The following is a 12,443-nucleotide window of genomic DNA, read 5'->3' on the forward strand; positions in this document are numbered from 1 at the left end:
ATAAATAAGGCTTTCCCTGACCCCATCAAGAATCATATAACCTGCAACCGATTCTGAATGCAAAATGATTATATTTGACTTATGAAAGAGGTGGAAGTACCTTGTTTATTTTTTATTTTAGGATGTAATGTTTTTAAGGTGTATTTCTACTTTTTCATGTGGCAAAGAGAAAATGTTAAGGAAAATCTGATATGTAGTATAATGACGAAGGGACAAAGCCAATGCCAGAGAAGGAGAAAATAGTAATGTTAAAAAGCAAGGCTGGCCCTGTCCAGGAGTTTCTTCATAATCCAAAATTATGAGTCCATGGATACTCACTCACTGTTATCTGTTAACTTCAAATGGCTTTAGTTCAGTTCATTGACGATAGTGGGAATTAGTCAGAGGAATTCTATTTCACGAGTTCTCTGTGCTATGCTCACTAAAGAAAACATTGATCATCGATTTTCCTAGGTCTTTTGGCCATAAGTGTCATTACACCACAAATATTTTCCCTTGACTGGATTCCCATTGCTTTCCTACTAGTCACCTGTTTTTCCTAAGAACTACCCGATGAATTTCTAATATTTTTCTTTCTGTGTATAAATACAGAAAATAAAGGCTCTTTTGAGCAATCAATAGATACTATTTGTTCGTGATTTGAAAAGGGTACACGCACATCAAACAATTCCTCATTTTTAACATTATTCAGACCAACCTGAAAGGTTTGTACTGTAATTTTAAAGATCATCTACCATTCAGTTCTTCACAGAATCATAGAATGTGTGAGTTGGAACAAACCCATCAGGATCATGGAATCCAACTCCTGACCCTGCAGAGGACACTCAAAAGTCACACCAGTGCCTGAGAGCACTGTCCAAATACTTCTTGAGCTCTGTCAGGCATGGTGCTTTGACCACTTCTCTGGGGAGCCTGTTCCAGTGCCCAACCACCCTGGGTGAAGAACCTTTCCCTAATATCCAACCTAAACCTCTCTTTACTCATCTTCATGTTGTTTCAAGTCCTGTCACAGGTCACCACAGAGAAGCAATCAGTGCCTGCCCCTCGTCTTCTCCTCACAAGACCATTGTAGGCTGAAATGAGGTCTCCCATCAGGCTTCTTTTCTCCAGGCTGAGCAGATCAAGTGCCCTCAGCTGCTCCTCATACAGCTTCCCCTCAAGGCCCTTCACCACCCCCATGACCTCCCCTCAATACTCTCTAAAAGCTTCATGTCCATTTTATATTGTGGCACCCAAAACTGCCCCCAGCACTCGAGGTGAGACTGCCCTGGTGCAGAGCAGAGCAGGACAATCCCCTCCCTTGCCTGGCTGGTGATGCTGTGCCTGATGCCCCCCAGGACAGGGTTGGCCATCCTGGCTGCCAGGGCACTGCTGGCTCATGTTCAGCTTGCCATGGACCAGGACCCCCAGCTCCCTTTCTGCTCTCCAGCCTCTCGCTCCCCAGTCTATTCACACAACCAGGGTTGCCCCATCCCAGGTACATGGTCCAGCACTTACCCTTGTTAAACTTCATGTAGTTGGTGATGGCCAATCTCTATAATTTGTCAAAGTTCATACATAATTGTTTGCTAAAGTGCTTAAATCAGTCTTGATTTTGTGGCGGGTAGGTGGCTACATGTAAAAGATTGAAAATGAACTTCTGAGAAGTGTAACTCTATTTTCAAAAATCAGCATGAGTCTCATGAATAGCCATTGAGACCTTTGAAGCTCCTAAAGGCATATGAGTCAGGTTTTTAGGCATTGAAGAGGCAGACAGACACTCAAGAGATTTTTCAAAAGCAGTCATGTACCTAATTTCCACTAAAATCAATGATAGGTAAACCTAGGCAGGTTTTTTGTTTTGATTTGTTTTTCTAATCCTGCCAGGCATATGCCTGTGTGTTTAGTTGCCTCAACATCTTTGGAAATACAAGTCAGGGTCCTTAGCTACTTGTCTAAATTTTGCTTATGGACCTTATTGACTACTTATGACAAACCTATCACTATTGTAAGCTCTTCAAAATGAGAATTGGCATAATGACTTGGCTTCCTCTCTGACGTTAAACACACTAATACGCTTAGTATGAAATCTTCTTATTTCTAGCATAAATATGTGAGGCATCAGATGAAAGCTAATAATTTCCCAAGCAAGCTAAAAATAATGATGGCTGAATTTGAATAAATATTTTAAGAGGCATTCTGGAGCAGACAGTGGCTAATAAGTACTGAAAATGCTACCTTTCTACTAACCTCATTTGCAAGACGCCAAAGCCTAAACATGCACCACAAACAATACTGTATGAAAACCAAACATGAGAAAAATTATAATCACTGCAGAAGGTTGGAGACAATTGATATCTTATCATTTTCTTTGTCTTCTAAACAGGAAAATTTAATTTAAATTCTCACAAAATTCTTTAGGATGTCTTATTTAGGAGTTTCAGATACTTGTAGCTTAGACCTTGTCTCCACTGCAATGAGACTATCTGAGTGCACCTAAATTTACTGCAATAATTCAAAGTGCATTGTAATATAAGGAATAAGTATTATTAAAAAGTATTACTTTGTGTAACAACAAATAATACAGGAATATGTAAATTAAACTCACTTGCAAGCATGCTGCAATGCAAACAGAAGAGTTTAATGGAAGAATCAGTGACTGAAGATGTGTCTAGGAATTCCTTAAAATCAGGGAATATTAGTCTTAATTTTGGTCGCAGGCCTATGAATTTTACATTATTATACACAGTCCATCACTAAATTACCAAAGCATTTACCAAAACAATTGTATCCATAGTTATGCAGAATACACAGTTCTTGGGAGAAGGAAAAGAATCAGTGTCTTCATTATGTAATAGGTGGTCTCATGCCTATTTGACTTCCAAGATCCAAACACTGCAGACAATAAGAATTAATATTTTCCTCATAAACTCCTTTTAAGTGCTCATCATAGAAGTATTTGATTGCAGCCTTCAGACAAATATATTATACACTAAAATATCCCAAGAAATCATCTATTCCTCTGAATATTTCTAAGGTTTTTTTTGTCCTAGTGATTCCATATCCAGCTGGAGATGGCAAGAACTTTTATTTCCTAAAAAAATTTATATTTCTGCTAGAACTCTGCAGGTTCAAAATAGAATACAAATGCCAATGAGTTTAACCTAGTGATAGAGTGAAGTAGTACTTTCCCTTCTTACAGGGAACAATGAAGGATAAAGGCAAAACCAAAGCTGGAAGTGTACCCCTTCCTCAAAAGCAGCTTCAGCATATACTCCATCCTACCTGAGCTAACACAGCACTTTTGCCAAAAGAGCTGGGAAAAAAGCAACATAATCCTCCTCTGTTTTTGTTCAAATCTAAACACCTTTCCAAAGGCTCATTAGCTTCTTTCTACTTTCATTGGAGTGATAGAAATTGCCTCGTTCGTGAGCTGCAGAAATTCCAGAGCACCTCCTGTGAAGGACAGCAGCAAAGCTCTGACCAAGAACAAGATTTGCTGCTAAGTGGCTGGTGATAAATAGAAGTCAATGCAAAAATATTTAATGTTTTAAATTATTGAAATCTCTTGGTCAAGAAATCTGATTTTAGATGAACAGGTTAAAAGCAATTAAGAGAAAACATAAAATAATTAAATTTCCTTTTCAGCTAATGAAGGACCCCATGGAAGGTGGTACAGAAAAACCCCTAAATCTGTTCACTAAAAGTTCATCAAGTACTGTAGTTGTGTTAACACTTCTCAGAGTTCACAGAATTGTTAGGGTTAGGCAGGACCTCTGGAAATTATGTAGTCCAAACCCCCTGCCAAGGCAAGGTCACCTAAAGCAGGTGACACAGGAATGAGTCCAGATGGGTTTGGAATGTCTCCAAAGAGGGAGATTCCACAACCTCCCTGGCAGACTGTTCCAGTGCTCTGCCACCCTCAATAGAAAGAAGTTCTTCCTCATGTTGAGGTGAAACTTCTTGTGTTTCAGTTTATGGCCTTTGCTTCTCGTGCTTTTGCTGGGCACCACTGAAAACAGTCTGGCACCATTCTCTTGGCACCACCTCTGAGGTATTTTATAGACATTAATGAGATCCCTTCTCAGCCTTCTCTAGAATAAACAGACCCAGTTCCCAAAGTGCCTCATAAGAGAGATGCTCCAGACCCTGCATCATCTTTGTCATCCTCCACTGCACCCTCTCCAGTATCTCTTCATGTGCTGAGGAGCCCAGAATCAGGCACAGCACTCCAGATGTGTCTCACCAGGGCCAAGTAGAGGGGGAAGATCTGCTCACTTGACCTGCTGGCCACACTCTTCCCAATGTACCCCAGGATACCATTGGCCCTCCTGGCTGCAAGGGCACACTGCCAGCTCAGAATTTCCTTCTAAACCTTCAGCAATTTCCTGTCTTCCTTAGTGACATGAATTAGGCTTATCCACACGGGTAGTCAGTTGAAACTGCCAACTGGATGAGCATCCATTCAAGTGATTTTATTATGTGAGTGCTTAGCAGAGACCACCAGTGCATTTCTCAACAGTCACCATAAAAATTCAATATTTTTCACACATCAAGCCTTGTTTGCAATGAACAGTAATCTACTAAATAAAAAGCCACTTGGTATGTCAGCTGGTTTCCCTCCTCCTTTTTCCATTCTGCATCACTATATTGTATACAACTTGGAAACTGGTGGCTCTGAACAAACTAAGCAAATAAATATGATTTTTTTTTTTTTTTGGTCAAGTCTGTCTTAACTAGCCTCATTTTTTTTTCCCAAACAAAGGAATTGATATGCTATTGTTGCCAAAATGCCAGTATAGATTGATAATATCTTGATAAAGTTTTCATTTTGGTGTTTCCCTATAGTCTCAGGAGATGGAGAGATGGCTTGGAAAACTAAAACTCACTTTGTATCAAAAGTAGATTGTTTTCTTCCTGGAACAACTACAGTCACGGAAAACAAACATGCAGCTGAAATCTGAAAGTCCCATCATTTTTCATTTTGAGCCAGTACTAAAATTTCACTTTTCCTTTGAAGTGCTTCTACCTCTTCAGTTTGTAGTATATTCTCATGCTAAGTTAAAAGCACAGTCATAACACTGTCATAAATGTCGGCTTTGAATTCTTTCTAGACACATTCAAGCTATACTAATTTAGCTGATGGCTGCTTGATTTCAGTGTAGCCAGTGAGAAAGCAAACAATCCAATGACCTCAAGTTCACTGAGATTGCTGGAAAATGAAAACAAGGGTTTTGGAAGGCCAGTGCTTCAACACATAAAGAAATATATTGAATACTTCAAAAGATATAAAATTCTTAGAACTGTTGGACAGGCTTCTGTGTGTGAACTTTCCTGTCCAAGTGGCATTGCTAAATACCATGGCACCAATCAGAGGGCTGACATCATACTGTTGTGTAACTCATAACCATAGCAATGTCACTTCTTAAAATGCATTATATGTGCATTCAGCTTCTTAAAATCTCAGCTGTGTCAGCTATTAAATAAAGTACAGTTCAGGAGATTTATTTTGAAATATGAACTCTTTGTATTTTGTATAAAGGAAACAGAAAATATAAAGCTTGTTAAGCCAATGTTAACACTGGAAGTTTGGATTCAGACAATAGACACAGTAAGAACAGGTTTCATCACCAATCTAACTCACAATGAAATAGTCTAGTAAGAGAGCTAATTGTGATCATTTTAATGGATAGCAATACACTTGGGCTTTTACATTACAAATGGGTCAAAATGCACCAAAATATATGCAGTCAATAAAAAAAATAATAACCCACAGCACACCCAAATTGCTGAGTAAATGGGGCAGGTATCAGCCCAAGTGAGCTTAATACAGTTTTGGTCCAACAACTACAAGCAATGGAGAAAAACATGTAACAGAAATTGGGAATGTAATCCCCCTCTCCTTTATTTCAACCCTAAGTGCCCTTCCAGAGAAACATTATCCTCTCACTGGAACAACAGAAATTGCCTCGTTCCTGTGAGCTGCAGAAATTCCAAAGTAGCTGCTCTGCAGGGCAACAGCAAAGCCTTGACCAAGAATAGTCCTTCTTGCCAAGTGGCTGGTGATAAACAGATCTCAGCATTGCCAGGTACTAGTAAAGGGAATGACACGTACCACTGGTGACACGTGGTGTGGAGTAGCTGGTGTTATCTATTATCCGTCCTTTTGGAATATCAGCATGTTGGAGCTATAAACCAGAGGAACTAATGTCGGTCTGATTGTGCCTTTCTGTGATCACAGTCAGCAGCAGTGGTGTGATGTAGCCTTTGCCCTTCTGATAATCCATCAAGGAGAGCACTAGCACTGTGTTTATGTTGCACAAAAATGTGAAATAAAAGCTCACTGTGCCCCTCAGGCTGGCCTGTATTCAGTGAGATTTGAGGCTACGCTTTCAGAAGATAAGGGATGATGTACTCCATGCAACATCATCGTCTTGGGTAGACAGTATTACAGCTTCTTTGGCAAATATAAAAATACCTGAATTTCTCTGGTAACCAGACCACCATCTTGCCTTTCAACACCAGGTAATTATAAATGCTACTTACAGTGCACAAGACTTCTGGACACAGATTACTTACAGAATCAAACCCACAGTCACTTGATTGATGTGCTGCATAAGATGATCTTCTTGTTAGCCAATTTCTCAAATGTACAGAAAACTTAATTATAAATTTTGCAACCATAAAAAAGAAATTATGAGATGTTGAAATGTAGGAGTCCAGCAGTATGCAATTATGACTAGCAAAGTCCCTTTCTGTGCATTCCAAGAATCCAGAAATTAGACTTTCTAATATGAGAAGACTAATTGGTGTAAACCATCTACCATCTTCTATATTTCAGAGAAGAGACAAAGTGTTTCTTTAGATAGAAAATAGATATTGAGTAAGCAGCTGGGAGGACTAGAACTATTTCTGGCTATGGGATTAACTGGTTTACATAACCTTGAACCAACTAATTTTATCTGTATTTGTCTAACTTTCACCACGTGTGAAAATGAGGCAACAATGGTTATTCACCTTTTAAAACTGCTTTTGAAATCCCCTGAGTCAGGTAACAATTCAGGTCCAACAAAATACTACTTTTTAGAAGCTCACCCACTTATAACTTCAATACTGCAAGGGTTAAAGTTTTAAGCTAAGTGTCACATTGCAGTACTGATGATAAATTATAGGTAATAACCTATCAAACTTAGGAAGACAGTTTAGTAAATAAAAAAAAAAATAGATCTGTTTACATAAGGGATACAAATTGGCTACTACTTTCAGTCTAGAAGTTAATATATGCCATATTACTGCAGAGAATCCTGCAAACCCTTTTTAAACAATGTTATAACAGTTTACATAAAACTTAATGGCAAGTTAAGTAGATCACCCCAGCAGGCCCTCTGCTTACTGCAGGAATATGGCACAGAGTTCATAGGTTACTTGAGACTCGTTCTCCCAGCCAAACGAGTCAAACAATAACACTTTTAGGCACTGAAACACTTTTCCTTGGTTATCAGCTGAAGCAGATGTGGGGCTGACTGCACAATGAGCAAAAGGAATACTTTGAAAAGAAAACGACAGCAGAAGCATAAACTCAGTTTGCAGTTTATCCATGATCATCCTTGCCTTTCCCCTTGATGCTAACTTTCTAATATTACCCTCCTTATCTGAAGATATAAGTGCGAAGCTTCAATAACTTGAAAGAAGCTCATTTTTTTCATGTTTGCATCAGATTTCTCTTCTAAACAAATTAGTGCAGTGTTTCAATCTTCATTTTACTTTGGGATGTAAGTTCTGAGTCATCATAATTTAATTTTCTCCAAGCCTCCAACTCGTGTTTTCAGTTTTTCTTCCTGGATGTGTCATAACAACTAAATTGTACCACCCCAGTAAAATGGTGAAGCCTAGCACACATCTGCCAACAACAAAATACTGTGCTCTCACTCTAATTCCCCACACATGCCACTTTTCACACTTCCTTCGCATCCTCTCAATAAAGTGGTAGAGCCTAGTAAGCAATTTCTTTTATTTTCCACAACATTCTGCCAATAAATCGAAAAAACTACCTCAGAGAACAGCACACTTGCCTTGCATGCTCTTTTCCTAGTCCCATTTCTATCAATATTCCCATGAGGTTAATTTTCTGAAGTCAATGACTTCCCTGCAGTTAGGATATCTGTCAGTTCTGGATCAATACTGTGCTGATGAGCTGTGAAGTCATTATTTTTCAGAATTGTTAAATAATTTTGACTTGGGAAAATCACTTGAGAAAATTTTTACTGTTTCAAATTTAATACAAACTCTTTTCAAAAGTTTCCAGTATTCTTAATGTAGAAACAATAGAAATAAAAGTCTTAGTCTGAGCTTTGAGGTATTCATCATGAATTTAAAGGAGTCAATACTCTAGTATATTTCTTTTAAAAACATTCATTATATAACAGAATTGCATTAAAGAGAAAAGAAGGTGAGAATTAGCAATAAGAGAAAGATGTTACAAAAAAGGCAGATAAACCTCATCTAGAAAGAGGTGACAACAAAGAATCAGAACAAAATGTAATTTAAGACAGAGGAGCCTTTAAAAGTTGCTAACGAAGTTCTGTGTTTGGCAGCAACCTTACCTGAACTAGGACTTTGACTCCTTTGAGGGTGAATCATGTTTGAACCAGGTTTCAAGGACAGTTCTGCTCTCACAAATGTGCAGCACATGCAGCCTTGTCACATTTTCCTTACCAGGTCTGGGTTGGGCAGTAACTGCCCTGTGTAGTAGCCATTGCACATCAGTGGATAGATACATAAATATTGATTTTGCAGCCCTGGTTGGTGCAGACCGTGAAGCATCTCTACAGAAACACCCACACCAACCCACCTGACCACAAAGGAGCCACACCTTGTTTAACTTCAGTACCAGTAAGATTCCAAGAAAAAATGTTTTTAAGAGAAACCTCACGTCAATATTCAGATGGGGAAATGTCAATACCAGACAGCAGGTTCACCTATGGCAGCAGTAAAAAATGATAGCAGCCACTCTAAACAGCAAGAAAGTTGCTAGATGACAATTCCTTGAAATTATCATGAGGGGAGTATAACAACAAAAGCATCTGAACCAAAGTAATCTCCAGGAGGGTTGAAACTAGATGATCTTTAAGGTCCCTTCCAACCTGAACCATGAATTTTTTGCCTCTTCCCCAAATCCCACCTTCACATGGTGGAAGCACAGAATTTATTCAGTAAAACAGACTTACACTTCAGGGAAGAGGGGGTTACATTTTAACAGGGACAAAATTGTATAGCTTCCAATCTTACTGTCAGAAAATACTCAATGGGTTTAGCTGCACCTTTTTCTTTCCAACTCCTCTACAAGAGGAAAACAAAACACCTCATGAACCTATAGAATATGCACAATTCACAAAACCTGAAATCCAGACAGTTAAGTTATAACAGCATTAAGGCAGAGAATAAAATTAGCAAATGTCAGGCAATCTGGAGATTAGGTGTCATTACCTGCTCCAACAATTAGTGGCAATATTACCATGCCAAACAATCAGAATTTATGTGTATGTTTACCAAACTTTGTGTTCTGTTTCTCAGTTGATGATAGTGGATATTTAGTTGGCTTTTTGCAGAAGTATTTAATTCTCAAACACTTATATGCACTTTGTGCAGTAAATCAGAATGAATTGCTCTTTAGGGATTGGGCTGCCCCCCACTGTCTCCAGTTTGAGCTATAGCAGATGCCATATAGCCCATCCAGAAGAGCTAACTCCTCATCTTTCTTTTTCTACATCCACTAAATACAACTTAATATAATTGTGCCAGAGCAATGAGACAATAATGAATGAATTGTCCATGAAGAACTCTGGAGAGTTTTCAGCAATTTCTGTAAGGAAATGAGTCAAAATTAATCTGAGATAGATGCAGGATATGGTACAATAATATCTGTTTTCTTTTGATTAAAAGGAAAGAACAAGTGTCCTGTCACTGATACTTTCTCTTAATCCAGTATGGTGTCTAATGTGAAAGTTTAAAATGTGAAATAATAAATTAAAAATGTCTGTTCTATTAGGAAACAAGTACTCAATAACTACTACCAACTTCAACACAAAAATTTAACAATATTTTGAGTTTTTAAAGACTACATTTTTAGCAATTTTACAGCATATCACTTTGAAAGACCTTGTGGATACTTGCCAGATGTGATACAGTGGTAGAGGAACTCCACAGCAGAAAGCTTATTTATCCTTAGATCACCCCACTCTTTTCCTCTCCAACCAGAGAAATTATTTCTGAATTTCCTAATGATCTTGCAAGATAAACATTGAAAATTAGTAGAGCTAGAAATTACTATATTAAAAGGAGCATTATAGTCTTTAAATCTAGTGCTAAGAACATAAACCTTTTCTAAGTCCTACTTATCGGTGCAGTGACGTCATCCTGGAGTAGGAGAAAGATAATCTTCCTTGTTGCTGCTTTATTGAAGAATGGCAAGGAGTCCTGACAAATGTGCTGCCCATTGTGCACACATGTTTAAATGCAACCAGCACTGAGCAGTCTTTTACATAGGATGGAACATGCTGTGCATATTAAAACCCATGCGCTGCTTTCTTTATTTCTGGCATCCTTTCTCCCCACAACACAGGAACATATTCCAAGCATTTTTCAGTGCTTTGTCTCTGCTCTTTGCCTTTCCCAATGCTGTATCTCTGCTCTTTGCCTTCACTTCACCAGCTGTCACTCCAGTGACATTTCCCAAGCATGAAGCTGACATAGAGCAGGGCAGAGCTTGAGTGCCGAAGCTGTGGAAAACAGTAGCAGTGTTTTAAAATATCAACACAACTCAGTGTTTTGGGAACAATTTCCGATATTGTTACTTGAATAGACGTTGTTTGCTACACAGCCGCTCACGCTGAGCGGAATTCAGTTATTTTAGAAAATTAAGAGGTTGCTGAACTATAGCACACAGCTATTTTGTCAGTAAATTTCAGGTTTTTCTGCCATAATACTTCACTTAAATTAGACATTAAGAAAGCCTAATCTGCATAATACAAAGAAATTTCTGTATAAAAAGTTAGGAAAACTATTAATATTGTGAAAAAGAGGACAGATAAGAGAGAACAGTACAGATATTTGAGAAGTGTTTTGCTTCCTGATTTACACATCTTCTCTACCAACTTACTTTTCAAATTTCAGAGCTGTATTTACAGGCCAAAATGACCTGAAATTCTAGTCTTAAAAAAAAAAAAGATCAAGAATAGTTATCACATGGGGGTGCCTTCTTCCAACAGTTAAGCTTTCTTCTAATTTTCTAGCTCTTTTCTGTTATCTGACCTACTGTAGTCCAAGATACAAATACTGACAGGAAAGGCTACTGCAATATGCAGAGTTAGCACAAGCATTTTCCTCAACCTATCCCCAGTTTCAGTCCCCAGTATTGAAATTAAATCAGCTCCTCCACTCCAAAAGCAGAAAGACAAGTCCATATGATTTTCAGTAGTCTCCAACTACCTTACCTAATTTTAGGAAACATTCAAGGCAAGATTTCCATTTTATCAGCTGGCTTGATTATGACATTTATTGTTCTCATGAGTACTTTTAGGCTGAACAGAGAGCAAATCTTAACTTCTCTTTGTTCGGAAATAGTTCTGTAGTGTTTCTGTTCTTCCCACCTTATGTGGTAAGAAGGAGAGAAAATTATCACAGGCCAGTCTGACACTGCTCATGAGGTGCCAATATTACAATATGCAGAAGTAATTTCTGTGAGGGGAAGACACAGGAGCCTGTTATATCCTGAAATGCAGGCAAACCCTTGCACTGCAGTGTGTTTCCACTGCTCTGACTTGTAGGTGCTGCCACACTGCTAAGAAAGTGTGAAGGAGCCCTCTAGTGTGAATAAGAAATGGACCTACAGCCCATAATTTGCACACAAATAACACAGGAGAACAACGACTATGAACAATGTCACTGCCAGTCTTCAGGCATCTCAACAGCACACACTGCCCAGGAAATTCAACAACTAAAAAGCCTCCTGGATCTCAACCCTGAAGTCAAACAAACATATATGTCATAATGTATGACTGACCATAAAGACAGTCTTAATTGAAAAAAGGATCCAAAAACTTGAGAATAATGTAGAAATAAACTGCAGCCCTTGTCAGATAAATATTTTGTTTAAATTTTTCAATAGACCATGACCTTCAGAACCATTGATATGAACAATTGAAAGGACAGAAAGCCTTTTTTAAAACCTTATGTATTAGGATAAGATTTATCAGTTATCACAGAATCATTCAATCTTCCAGCGACATAGCCAGTTTGCACTATAATATAACCATATCCAGGAGATTCCAGTGCCCAGATCTATTTGCAAGTGGTAGTATGGCAAAAGATCACAGCCATACAAGTAGAGAGAGACAGACACAAAGAGAGAAAGATACTCAGTCCCACATAGGTCCATAATATGCAGCTATTTCTGCATAAAAACC

At 38.4% G+C, this 12,443-nt stretch overlaps 2 protein-coding genes across 16 annotated transcripts in view; one reads left to right on the plus strand and one right to left on the minus strand.

The window, feature by feature from the left end:
* Positions 1 to 12,443, minus strand: part of PARPBP (PARP1 binding protein) — a 289,156-nt gene that overhangs the window by 175,148 nt on the left and 101,565 nt on the right. Inside the window, exon 17 of one of the 15 annotated variants that reach the window (XR_008437141.1) lies at positions 10,736 to 10,757. The exons of the other annotated variants lie outside the window; for them this stretch is intronic. The gene's annotated coding sequence lies outside the window, so the exon portion shown is untranslated. Of the gene's footprint in view, positions 1 to 10,735; positions 10,758 to 12,443 lie in introns of those variants that run through there. 15 annotated transcript variants of the gene reach the window in all.
* Positions 1 to 12,443, plus strand: part of IGF1 (insulin like growth factor 1) — a 51,910-nt gene that overhangs the window by 15,134 nt on the left and 24,333 nt on the right. The window lies entirely within an intron of this gene.

This window comes from Vidua macroura, chromosome 5, assembly GCF_024509145.1.
Source record: "Vidua macroura isolate BioBank_ID:100142 chromosome 5, ASM2450914v1, whole genome shotgun sequence".
Lineage (NCBI taxonomy): Eukaryota > Metazoa > Chordata > Aves > Passeriformes > Viduidae > Vidua > Vidua macroura.